Below are 11,874 nucleotides of genomic sequence, written 5' to 3'. Positions count from 1 at the left end.
TCCTGTTATCCTAGATGTCACCTGAAGTTAGGGTGTGCTGGACTGTTCTGATATATAAGGTCACATTTTATATACTTCTGTGATCTGATCAATCTCAAGTCAATTTATAATCAATACTGAGCTCACAAGAGCCCACTTCCTTTCTCTTTCTACTAGTATCAGGGTGGAGCCAATGCTAACACTCCTCTGAAATGCCAGAATTACCTCCTGTCCCATGACTACCAGGTAAGTTGTCAAAGGAAGCCTCTTCAGATAAGTTGTCAAAGGAAGTCTCTCCATAACCCTGCTCTTTAGACAGTGTGACTTGTGTGTGGAGGGTTGGGGATGTGCACATGTGTTTATGCAGGCGGGTGCACATATACGTATGTGTAAGAGTGTGGAGGTCAGAGGTCATTTCTTAGGAGCTACTCATCTTGGATTTTGAGACAGGGTCTTCCACTGATCTGGAGCTCACCCGCTTAGCCAGACTTTCTGGCCAACAAGCCTCAGCTTCCTCAGTGCTGGGATCACAAGTGCCTGCTTATACACTTGTACACGTGTACACTTGCTGCTGTGATTACAAATGGCTGCTGCCATCCTTGGGTTTTCACATAGTTCCAGGGTTCAGGTTCAGGTCCTCTTGCTTGTGGCAAACACTATTGTGATGGAGTCATCTTCCCAGCCTCTCAGCAAGCATTTCTTGATGCCTTGATGGAGTAAAGTTCTGACAACTTACCTATACAAAATGGAGCCTGGACACTGACACCCCCCTACCATTCCCTGGCTTTTCTCTTCCCCTCTCTCCTTGTCTAGATGAGACCAGACACATCAGCATCCAACAACTACAGAATTGTGTTACCACTGCCAAGTATATTTAACCAGAGAGTGCCAAGGCCTAAGCTCTGAGGTCAAGGGCTTATTTAGTGGGAGGGATGAGGTACAGAGACAGAAACCTTAAAAAAAAAAAAAAAAGAAAAGAAAAAGAAGGCTTAGTATTCTGGGAATAGAAGCAAAAGTGTGTCCTGCCTGCTCTAGAAAACAAGAATTTTCTGAACAGATCTAAACAAATTGAAATAGAACACTATTTTTTTAAACCTAGACTAAAGCATTATTCTTTCTAACAGTTGAAGAAGGATTGGGTCCTTGGAGTCACCAGCATTAACAGGACCCATCGATGTCAAGAGCCCTCAGCCCAGTCTCGTCTTCTAGGAGATGAAAAGCTAGAACACCGCACCAGCAGAATGACTACGTAGTTGGATGTCATGTCAAGCACGGTAGTGTTTTGAAATAGACACTCAAATTTAATAAGTCATCCACTTGAGACCTGGTCAAAATGTTGAACGTCTCTTGTGAGACCAGTCCAGAGAAAATGCTCCTGCCCATCTCTAGGAGGGTCAGGAGTATAACTGTGCAACTGTGGGAAACTGAGGCCAGATGGGCAGGCCTCAGAAAGACCCTGGCTTCCTGGAATACTCTGGTACATTGTAGGCATCTCCACTTATCCTGCCTCGGAAATAGTGGCATCTCAGTGTGGAGCAGTTCCCACTTATCCACAAGAGATGTCTTCCAAGGGGACAACTGAAGTTTTCCTGTAATCCACAACCTCATAAAGACAACACAATTTTAATAAATTGGGGTGATAAGAACTTAACCGCAAACTCTAATAACATAGGATGATCGTTACCAATGTAGCAGAAATCATCAGAACGAACTCCCTCTTCCTCTCCCTCCCTCCTTGCCTAAATAGCTTACTTCACTAGACTCAACCTTTTTCAGACCGCAGTTGACCGTGGTTGGCCATGCATAACAGTTACCACAGAAAGTGAGATCACAGAGAGGAGGCGGGCGCTGACTTAATGGAGCAAGAAGTCAGAATTCCATCAGCAGATCACCAGCCATGGGACTGGGGTGGGGCAGAAACAGCCCTAGGTTTCAGTTCCATGCTATAATAATAATAATAATAATAATAATAATATAATAATAATAATAAATAATAATAATCATTAATTGATGGTGATTCTTCTGGCTTATCTTTTCCTCCTTCTCCTCGCCTTCTTCTACTGCTTCTCTTCCACCCATTCCACCCTTTCCTCATTCCCTCCTTGTCCTCTTCTTCCTCTTCCCCTTCCTCCTCTTCTTTCTCTTATTCCTTCTCCTCCTTCTTCTAAGACAAGCCTTGAACTCATGCATTCCTCTGGCCTCGGCACCTGTATGATGTGGTTTTAGGTATGAACCAACATATCTGACTCAAAGTCCCTTAAACTCTGATGTTGGTAATTGTGACAATGTCTTAGGTATAAATAAACATGTCCAAAACACCATTGGCACAATAACTTAAACTAGAATAATTGTAAAGTTTTTTTTTTAATTTCAATGGTTTAAGCTAGTATCATCTTGCAGATTGTCAAAGTAGTAAACAGTGAGAATATAGAGATATGCTAGTAGCTTGAAATTATGCCTGACTCAGTAGCCCGCATGGGTGTGCCCCTGTGACGCCAGATGAACAAGGTGGCTGACCCAGTTCCAGAATAGCTATGAAACACGATTCTGACTAAACTGCCACACCACACTGCCACCTTAACTCAAGTTCCATTAAAATCCCCCAAATACCTCACTTGGCACCTCTTACTCAGGGTTGACAAAGTACATCAAAATTCAGACATAGATTCATTGTTTGTTACTTTGGTCAAAATTTGTCAACACTTCCCAAAGATCCTGAGCACTGGCAGTAGAAGCAGGCACCAGGCAGGGAGCTCCAGGGAGCTTTGATCAGTTAGTGCTGGTTACATTCTGAGCTCTAAATTATGTGTTCAAAGCTTCCTGCTCTTTCCACATAACAGTTACAGTCCTTCTTTCCTTCCTTCCTGGCTGGAGTGTCCCTGAGAGGACAGGCTGGACCTCCACACAATGACAGAAGTCCTTAGGAGGCATTTCCCGTGTGTATGATTTTGTAAGAATTAGGAGACTCAACACATAAGCACACCGTAAGCTGATCTCATCACCTAGGACAGACAATGAGCACTCCGTGTGGATACTTAACCTGTGCGTCTGGGAAGGCTTTCCCCTCTTCCTGTAGCATTGTAACTCGGCAGCTGCGAAGACCCAGGCTCTCCCTGGCACATTCCAGCTGGGCCTTGCTCGCATTGTGCAAACTACCTGAAAACTGACCGTCACCATGAGAATATCTTTGCTCGATTAAATTCACTTAAGAGCAAAGATGCAAGGCTTGTTAAGTACCCTGCTAAATTATTTTCAGGATATAAGAAGGAACCGGGCTTGAGGTGCATCCAAGTGCCAAACCTGCAGTAATTCATGCTCACGTCTGCTGTCAGCCATTGCTGCTCAGAGCTCCATATTGCATCCTGTGCCGTGGTGGGTAAGGTAATGAACCATTAAGTCTGGCCAGAGCTGAAGGACAGCCCTGTCTCGGCTTCATGCCAAGCAGGGAACATATATCAGAGCAAAGCAATAGTGGAGTGGCTGGCATGCTTTCTTGGCAATCACCACAGATGACCTTAGATTTAAATTACTGTGAGTATCGGCATCCCCCACTGTGTTATCTTGAGTTGTTCCTTGTGGACATAAAATATATCTTTTGTTTATATATGTACATGTGTGTGTTCATGCTTATGGAAATGCACATATATGTGTTCGTGTAGCTATGGAGGACAGGAATTATCACTAACACTGGCTTCCTCCTCTGACTCAGGAGCCCTACCCTGAGGACCATAGCACTGGAGTCATGGCCTCTCAGAGAACTTACAGTAAGACATCTCAAAGTTGTCATGGTCATCTCCCAAAAGTGTTCTTGCTGTATTTGTGGTGTGGACATGTGCTCTGGTATACAAGTGGGGGGCAAGCACTTACTGGGGTGTGGGTAAAGGGTGTGGGATCATTTCAAGGCAATGGATCAAATGCTAGTACCATTTCTGTGTGCTATCTGCATTGTTTTTGTAACAGGATCTCTTGCTGACCTAGAACACACTCTCTGGGTAGCCATTTAGTCCAGATGATACTCCTTCCTTCCAAGTACCAGCAGTAAAGCACACATGCCCGTACTGAGATGGATTTATGTGGGTTTGTGGGATTGAACTCAGGTCTTTGTGCTTAAAAGTCAAGTACTTTAACCACTGAAACCCCAGCACTGGAACAGTCATTTGGGGCCTTCACTGTTTCTTATTTTTTAGGTGGATGTGTATAATTAGGATCGCAATGATCAAGGACAAAGTTAATCACCTTCCAGAATGTTCTTAAGTTGCTGGACACTCAACATGTCTTGGTGGATGTCTTAGGATTTTACTGCTATGAACAGATATTATGACCAAAGCAAGTCTTATAAAGAATGACATTTAATTGCGGCTGGCTTACAGGTTCAGAGGTTCAGTCCATTATCATGAAGGCAGGAGCATGGCAGCCTCTAAGCAGATATGGGCCTGGAGGAGCTGAGAATTCCATCTCTTGCTCCAAAGGCAGCTAGTAGAAGACTGGCTTCCAGGCAACTAAGATGAGGGCATTAAAGTCCACAGTGACGCATTCACTTCAACAAGGCTATACCTCCTAAGAGTGCCACTCCTTGAGCCAAGCATAAATGAGCCATCGCAGTGCATAAGTATATTGCCATGATCAAATATATTTAAAAGAAATTTAAGGAAAAAAGTGGTTATTTTGGCTCCTGGATTGGAGGCACAGCCCATCAAGGCGAGGAAGGCAAAGCCGTAGGAATGTGAAGTGGCTGTCACATCACATGCACAGCCAGGAAGCAGAGATGACTGTTGATGCCCAGGCCCTCGTTCCCTCTTCTCATTCCAGGCTCCTAGCCAACGGCTGGTCCTGCCCTCGCTCAGGCTGAGTCTCTCTGTCCTTAATTAAGTCTTCCAAGAAACAACCTCAGATACACACCCGGACAGGTGCTCCTCTGGGGCAACACTAAGTCAAGTTGACAATGAACATCTGCAGTGACAGGTGGCTAAAAAGTCTACAAGTAAATGCAGCCAGCTACCAGCTGCCCCCACCTCTTCCTCTGAGCCTTTCCTTCAGCATCAGCCCTGGTTCCCTAGTTCCCCTCCTTCCTCTGCCATCCCCTCTTAGCCATTTACTATTCCTTTCCCTTCTCTTTCATGAAAGTATCTTACATGGTTTATTTTTTTTTACACTTAACATAAGCTTCAGTAAATGACCTGATTTGATACATCTATTGTATATCACTTTCTACTACTAAAGTGAATTTCTGGTATCCATAGAAGAGGAGGAGGAGGAGGGGGAGGAGGAGGAGGAGGAGGAGGAGGAGGAGGAGGAGGAGGAGGAGGAGGAGGAGCTATGTCATCAAGACAGAGGAATTTCCCAGCATCCCCAGACTTAGAATTTACTCTCCCAATATGCAAGACCATGTCTAGATGACCTGATGATTCTCTCACTTATTCGATCTCTTGACCAATAGCCATGATACAATACCCAAGACTAGGCAGGCTGACTGTGGGACTTGGAGATAGAGGAGAACCTCCCTGGTTGGAAGAAGTCCCAGAAGCCTTCTCACAGAGGGCAGGGTTAGTGCTAAGCCTTGGAATATACAAGTGAGGAGCCTGCTGTGTGTCAGCCCTGGAAAATATTTACCAATGCAGCTAGAATAAATTGGAAGAGCCTGTCCAGTGATGGCCCCCAGGATTTGGATGCTACAGAGATTAAATTGGGAGTAATTGTAGGCCGTACCCTGGGTTATACCTTGAAAGCAGCCACCTCAGTGCAAGTTGTCTGTCCTGCAGCCTCAGGACTCCTGCAGGCCAAAATTGCTGCCTCTGGGGAGCTAGGGCTGCCTCTGGGGATCTAGGGCTGCCTCTGGGGATCTGGAAACAGCTGCCTAGCACATTCTTCCTCTTCTCTCCTCCCATTGGTCCATCGCCTTCCACTCCATCCCCTGGCTAATACGGAGACAGTTGCCTGAGAAGCTCTAAAAGGTGGAAGGATAACTGAGCCCCTGAGAGGCATCGAGTGGAGCTGTGGGGACCAGGGAAGTGAGCTGCCGAAGTCACCACTTCCTTATTGCTCTCTCTTCCTATGCCTGGTGCTAGAGTCTAAAGAGTCTGTTGAGGATTGCATTCTTATGAAGTCAACAAAATTTCTCTGTTGAAGTTCCAACCCCTGGACCCCAGAAGATAAACTGTCTCTAAGCAAGACCAGTGCAGATCTAACCAGCTCAGATGAGATCTAGGGGTGGAGCCCTTACCCAATGTGACTGACGGACACTACAGTATAGCCATGCACATAGCCACATGCAGATAGAGAAAGAGATGGAGATGATGTCTTCACAAGTCAAGGGATGCCAAAATGACCAGAAACACTAGGAGCCTGGAGCAGGTCCTGCCTCGTGAGCCTGAGAGGCAACTTGCCCTGTGCAGAGTTGGAGCTCTTACCCAGACATTTCTGCTGTTTAAGCCACTCAGTTGTAATGCTTTACTAGAGGCCAGGACACTGATCTAGCATGGAGTTAAATAAAATCCCCCTTCTGCACCATTCTCAGGCTGTAAGGCTCAGAGCAGGCAGGCAGGAGGACGGAGACCACTGTGCGGTGCTGGAAGGGCGGAGAAGCACGGGGAGGAAAGATTTTGGAGCCACTTTCTTGAAGGTTCGATGGGAGGAATCTGGAAGAGAGAGTTTAGCGCCAGCTCCCATTTTCTGGGAGACCTTATCCTCTCTGAGCCATTTCCCAAACCAGAATAAACAGGTTTCCTTTACTTTGGGCCACTGGAGGCATGAGTTGGCATCTTGGAGCCCCTCTAAGAATGTCACTAAATCTGAAGTAACTCTAAATCCTCCGAATACCCCTCCAATCTTCTGGAAGAGCTGACCCTCAGCACATGCAGGGCATATCATGTCGCTGTCCTCTGGCTCATTGTATGAAGGCAGCATACATTCAGTGTGGCGTGGGGGTGGGAGTAGAGGCTCAGACACTGCTGCTCCTGCAGGGTGGGCCGTGCACTTGAGACCCCCTCAGCAGCACACAGGTCCTCCCCTGTGGCTCTGGTTTATAAACACTGCCCTCTGTTAATGATTATTTTTAAGAGCTGGTTTCAGAATATCACCTGGTTGGCACTTCCAAGATTTTCTGTAGCACTAAAGACCACTTTTGAAAATTACAACCCTCTTTCCACCGTGTCACGAGAACATTTTCCTCCACGGTAATTACTACCTTCTCTGGGGTTATCTGCTTCACACAGGCATGTAGCTTCGTCTGTTTCCCTTGATGATAACGTCAGCTCCAGGAAGGCAAGACTGGCTGGTTGCTTTGATCACTACTAATGTACCCTCAGGGGAAAGTGACTGAGGAGATCTTCTGGTAAACGCCACACCTTCCAGGCACCTAGTTCAGTACTTGGCCCGTGGTAAATGCTTAACCAGTGAATGCTGAGTGAACACATGAGGACCATAACCTTGGAAAATTTAACCTCGTTGAGAATGAAGTTACGGATTAAGTAGTTCACAAACTGGAAGGGCCCGATCCAAGTTCACATGGAATAAAAGTAGCATCTGCATCCTGTCATAATATTCAACCTGCACAAACCTTAAAAAGCAGAACAGCAAAAATAACTCCATAGAAATTTAGCACAGAGATTAATGTTGTTGACCGTCTGGGCTCTGGGCTCTTCAGTCTCATACAGCAAAATGGTGGGAGTGTAAGAAGGCCCCGCGGATGGACCCTCGGAGAAGCTCTCCCACTGAGTGCAGGTAGAACCTGTGAGCTGATGGTGGCAAGGACGGACGGCTCAGCTGGCGTGACCTGAACTCTTCAGAGAGGGCACAGTTAAGACAGCCCACCCCCACCCCAGACCATGGAGAGAACAGTCTGGAGGAAGCAGCAGCAGCTAGGCAACAAATGATGTACCAGGGTGTCTTTGCTGCTTTTTTCATCTTTGTCACTAAATATGTGACAATCAGGAGGAAGAAGCAAGTTGTTCAGCTCACAGATGCATGCTGGGAAGAGCATGGTAGCCAGGGCTCTGGCCTTGGTGCAGTTTATTGCTACTCTCACACATCCAGGGGACAGGAGAGAGAGAGAGAGAGAGAGAGAGAGAGAGAGAGAGAGAGAGAGAGAGAGAGAAAGAGAGAGACAGAGAGACAGAGAGAGACAGAGACAGAGAGACAGAGACAGAGGGAGACAGAGACAGAGACACAGAGTGAGAGGGAGACAGAGACAGAGACACAGAGTGAGAGGGAGACAGAGACAGAGACAGAAAGACAGAAACAGAGAGACAGAGAGACAGAGGGAGGGAGGGGGTAGAGAGACAGAGACAGAGACACAGAGGGAGAGGGAGAGACAGAGACAGAAAGACAAAGACAGACACAGAGAGAGACAGAGAGTCAGAGGGAGAGGAAGGGGGGAGAGACAGAGAGACAGACAGAGAGACCGAGACTTAGTTTCAGGCCTGAAACAGGGCTAGACTACCTTTCACAAACTGGATCCCAGGAACCTACTGCTCCCAGACAGACAGCAACTCCCCCAAGTGTGTTTTTTAGGGTCTCAAAGTGACACTGAAGTATAAAGAGTCCAAGGGTATGAGAGTCCCGGTCAAGATGGGATCCCAGCCACCACTGAGCAGCTGCAGCTGGCCTTCGGCCCACACTGTTACATGGTCTCCTCAATTGTGAGAATTATGTGGAATCTCTTTGAGAAGACAAGTTCTCTGGCTGGCAACGTTCCTTCTCCCCTCAAGATTCTCTGGGAAATTGGATTCCTTCTGGTGTCCATTGCTTCTACATTCTGATAGTCAAATGGAGAGACAGGACATCTTCATTCCTGTCAGGCCAGTTACATACAAAGGGTTTCGTGTGGACAGAGGCAATGTGGTTGTGGCCTTGTGACATTAAATGCCCCCATGTTGTGAATATACATTGGTTTAAAAAAGTCACACAGTGCATTATATACATATTACCATGATTTTTTTTTTACAAAAGGAACTCATAAATAAAACAAAAAATATCACACTGCTCTACTCTTTGCTATTGCTAAAGGAATTCTTTTTACAACTAGCACATTCAAAATCAATTCTAGTTTATTCAAAATATCCCATAATTTAAAATTAAATTGTTGTGCTAAAATAACAGAAAACAAACACTATCAAATAACTATTGAATTCCATCGACTCTCGAGGTTCAAGGATTAGAAAAATTGATAGAAAATAGTAAGAAAGGAAGAAAAAATATATTACATTCCAGGAATCATCTTGAACTTCCAAAGATAGAGCAGGAAGTGCCACAGCCTGGTCAGAGCGGCAACAACACATCAACACAAGTCAGAGAACCCACTGGGGTTTTGCATCAGCCCCATAACTGCCCAAAGAGACCGAGACAAACAATCCACAGGCAGGGTGGCAGGCGGGCGGGAGGAGGAAGCAGGAGAGGAAGCAGAGAAAGCTAGCTGCTTGTGGGATGGAAGGATAGAGAGACAGAGGGAGGGAGGGATGAAGGAGAGATGGAGGGGGAGGGAGGGAGGGATGAAGGGAGAGATGGGGGGGTGGAGGGAGGGATGAAGGGAGGGACGGAGATGGTAAAGGAGGAAGGTGCAGATGGCCTTGTCATAAAGAAATGTGCTAGGAAGCGAGACAACGCGGGCTGTGGAGAGCTGCCGTGCTCGGTGGGCACCGAGGACCTTCTCAACTGTGCCTTCTCAGGGAAAAGGATCGTCAGAGGTCTAACTGTACAGCTTGATGCCCTGGCCATGAACCCCAGCTCTCCACCAGGCTATTTGCTAACAAGCATAGAGAAGTAGGGTCTGGGGAAAGAATCGTTCAACTGGTAAAGTGTCTGTCTCACGGGCATGAAGCTGATACACTGGAACCCATACAAGATGTGTCACAACACAACAGTCAGGTGTGTGTGTGTGTGTGTGTGTGTGCTCATAATCCCAAAGCCAAGATGGTGGAGACCAGAGGCTCTGGCTTGCTGGACAGCCTGGACAGCCTAATCAATCAGCTCTAGGCCAAAGAGAGACCCTGCCTCATGCTAGGTGGATAACATGCCTAATGATAATACTGAGGTTGTTGTATGGCCTCTACACGGACTCCTCTCACATATACCAACATATACATAATGAACATACATGTGTGTGTATGCATGCGCACACACACACACATACACACACGTGAACCGAAGTCTCTGAGAAACTCATTGCATCCCCTTGTCCAGGCATATCCATGACAACCTTCCATAGGCCCTCTCCTCATCACCTTCCCCTCTACCTCGTTTCTAACCCTATCCCTGTGCGGACCCTTGGCATGAAACCATCGTGGTGGCAACCATCCAAAACCAAAGTCATCTTTTGGCCTGTGGGAGACTGATATCACTCTAACCAGTCCACAGACCTCATCTCCTCTATTTCTCATGGAGACTAAAGAGGTGGATAAGAAGAAAGTTCAGTCCATGGCTGCCCAGGGTCACACAGCCTGTGAGGGGTTTCCACAGGCTTGTCTGATCCCAAGGTCTGTGCATAAAGACTGGACAGTCCGTCCCTCTAACAGTTACAACCCTTCGGAAATGAAGCCCATGGGTGGTGGCCACAGCTTCCTTATATGGATTTTCTTTCCACGAGAGCTAGACTGTCAAAGAGCCACAAGGTCTAAAACATGACATCTACACTGAAGCTCCTGTTCCATGAAGCAGAAGAAGGAAGTTTTCAAGATAAAGCAATGGGAAATTTCAAAGTTACAGAGTGGCTCTTCCCGGAAGGAACCCAGCCTTACTCCGCAGACTGGCTGTGGCGATATCAGACAGTGTTCCACAGAAGATTCTCTGAGCAGCGCACAGCACAGCTACTCAAAACATTTTGAGCACGCTCATTTTGCCAGGTACATTTTAAAACTGTAAATCCTCTTTCATGACAAGATCTATTACTTTAAAAATAAAATAAAGCAATGAAGGCTACCTCTAGCTTCCAGGACATTCTGAATATCCTGTTTCTCTGGTACACACACACACACACAAGCCAGAAGCACATCTGAAAACCTGGTTCTGCAAAGGCTCTTTATCTCTGGGATATTTTGCCATGGTTTTCATAACCTGGGATACTTCTTGTAAAATTTATCTTGACAAGCTAACAGATTTTCCCAGAGAGTTGCCAAGAATAATCTTAAAGGAAAAAGAAAAAAGAAAAAGAAAAAGAAGCTTAACCCAGTTTTCTTGTGTACTTAAGAAAAGACAGGATGTACATTATACCCTTAAGGGAAAGCCATCCAAACTTTTTTTTTTCCAATATGAGTTTAAACATGTCTGGTAGAAGAAAAATAATTCGGCTTGATTAGCCTACCAGTTTAACTTTGCCTGGCTATCACAGAATTCCTTAAAGATGGGGGAATGGAACCCCTAAACGTAAATTATCAAAAACCCAAAGAGTAACATTCTGTGATTTTTGAAAACCAAAACTCCAATCAGTTGCTGGTATAGTTGATGTCACTTTTTTCTTTTCTTTTTTTTTTAACCTCTTGGATTTTCAAGTTGTCACTGTAGAACAGACAACATTTAAGTAAAACAAGCCTGACTATAAACAGAAAAATCTCCTTTTCTTGAGAACGTAGTTTTAAAAGTAAAAGTGGTTTTAAAAAATTTTTTTTGAGGATTTCACACATGTAAAAATATATTTTGGTCATATCCACTCCCCTCAGCAACTTCTCCAGCTGCCCCTGATGGGCAGTGCCCCCCACCCCTGCCCCCCGACTTCATACCCTCTTCTTACTGTTTTAAACGGCACACTGCCCCCTCAGTGCTGCCTGTATGTATGTGGCCTTTGCTCATTACAGGAGTAAGCAGCCAGCCAGAGACACAAAAGAAAGCCGCCCCTTCCCAGCCTCCCGCAACCCCTCCCCCTGCAGGCCCTCAGGAGCCCCGCCCAGCCGTGCTAGAACCTGGACT

General features: G+C 46.0%; 1 pseudogene; it reads left to right on the top strand.

The window, feature by feature from the left end:
- Positions 1 to 9,514: 9,514 nt before the first annotated feature.
- Positions 9,515 to 11,874, top strand: part of LOC127666286 (60S ribosomal protein L18a-like) — a 15,454-nt pseudogene continuing 13,094 nt past the window's right edge.

This window comes from Apodemus sylvaticus, chromosome 15, assembly GCF_947179515.1.
Source record: "Apodemus sylvaticus chromosome 15, mApoSyl1.1, whole genome shotgun sequence".
Classification (NCBI taxonomy): domain Eukaryota; kingdom Metazoa; phylum Chordata; class Mammalia; order Rodentia; family Muridae; genus Apodemus; species Apodemus sylvaticus.
The sequence above is the reverse complement of the archived record's forward strand: the minus strand, read 5'-3'. Positions and strand labels throughout refer to the sequence as shown.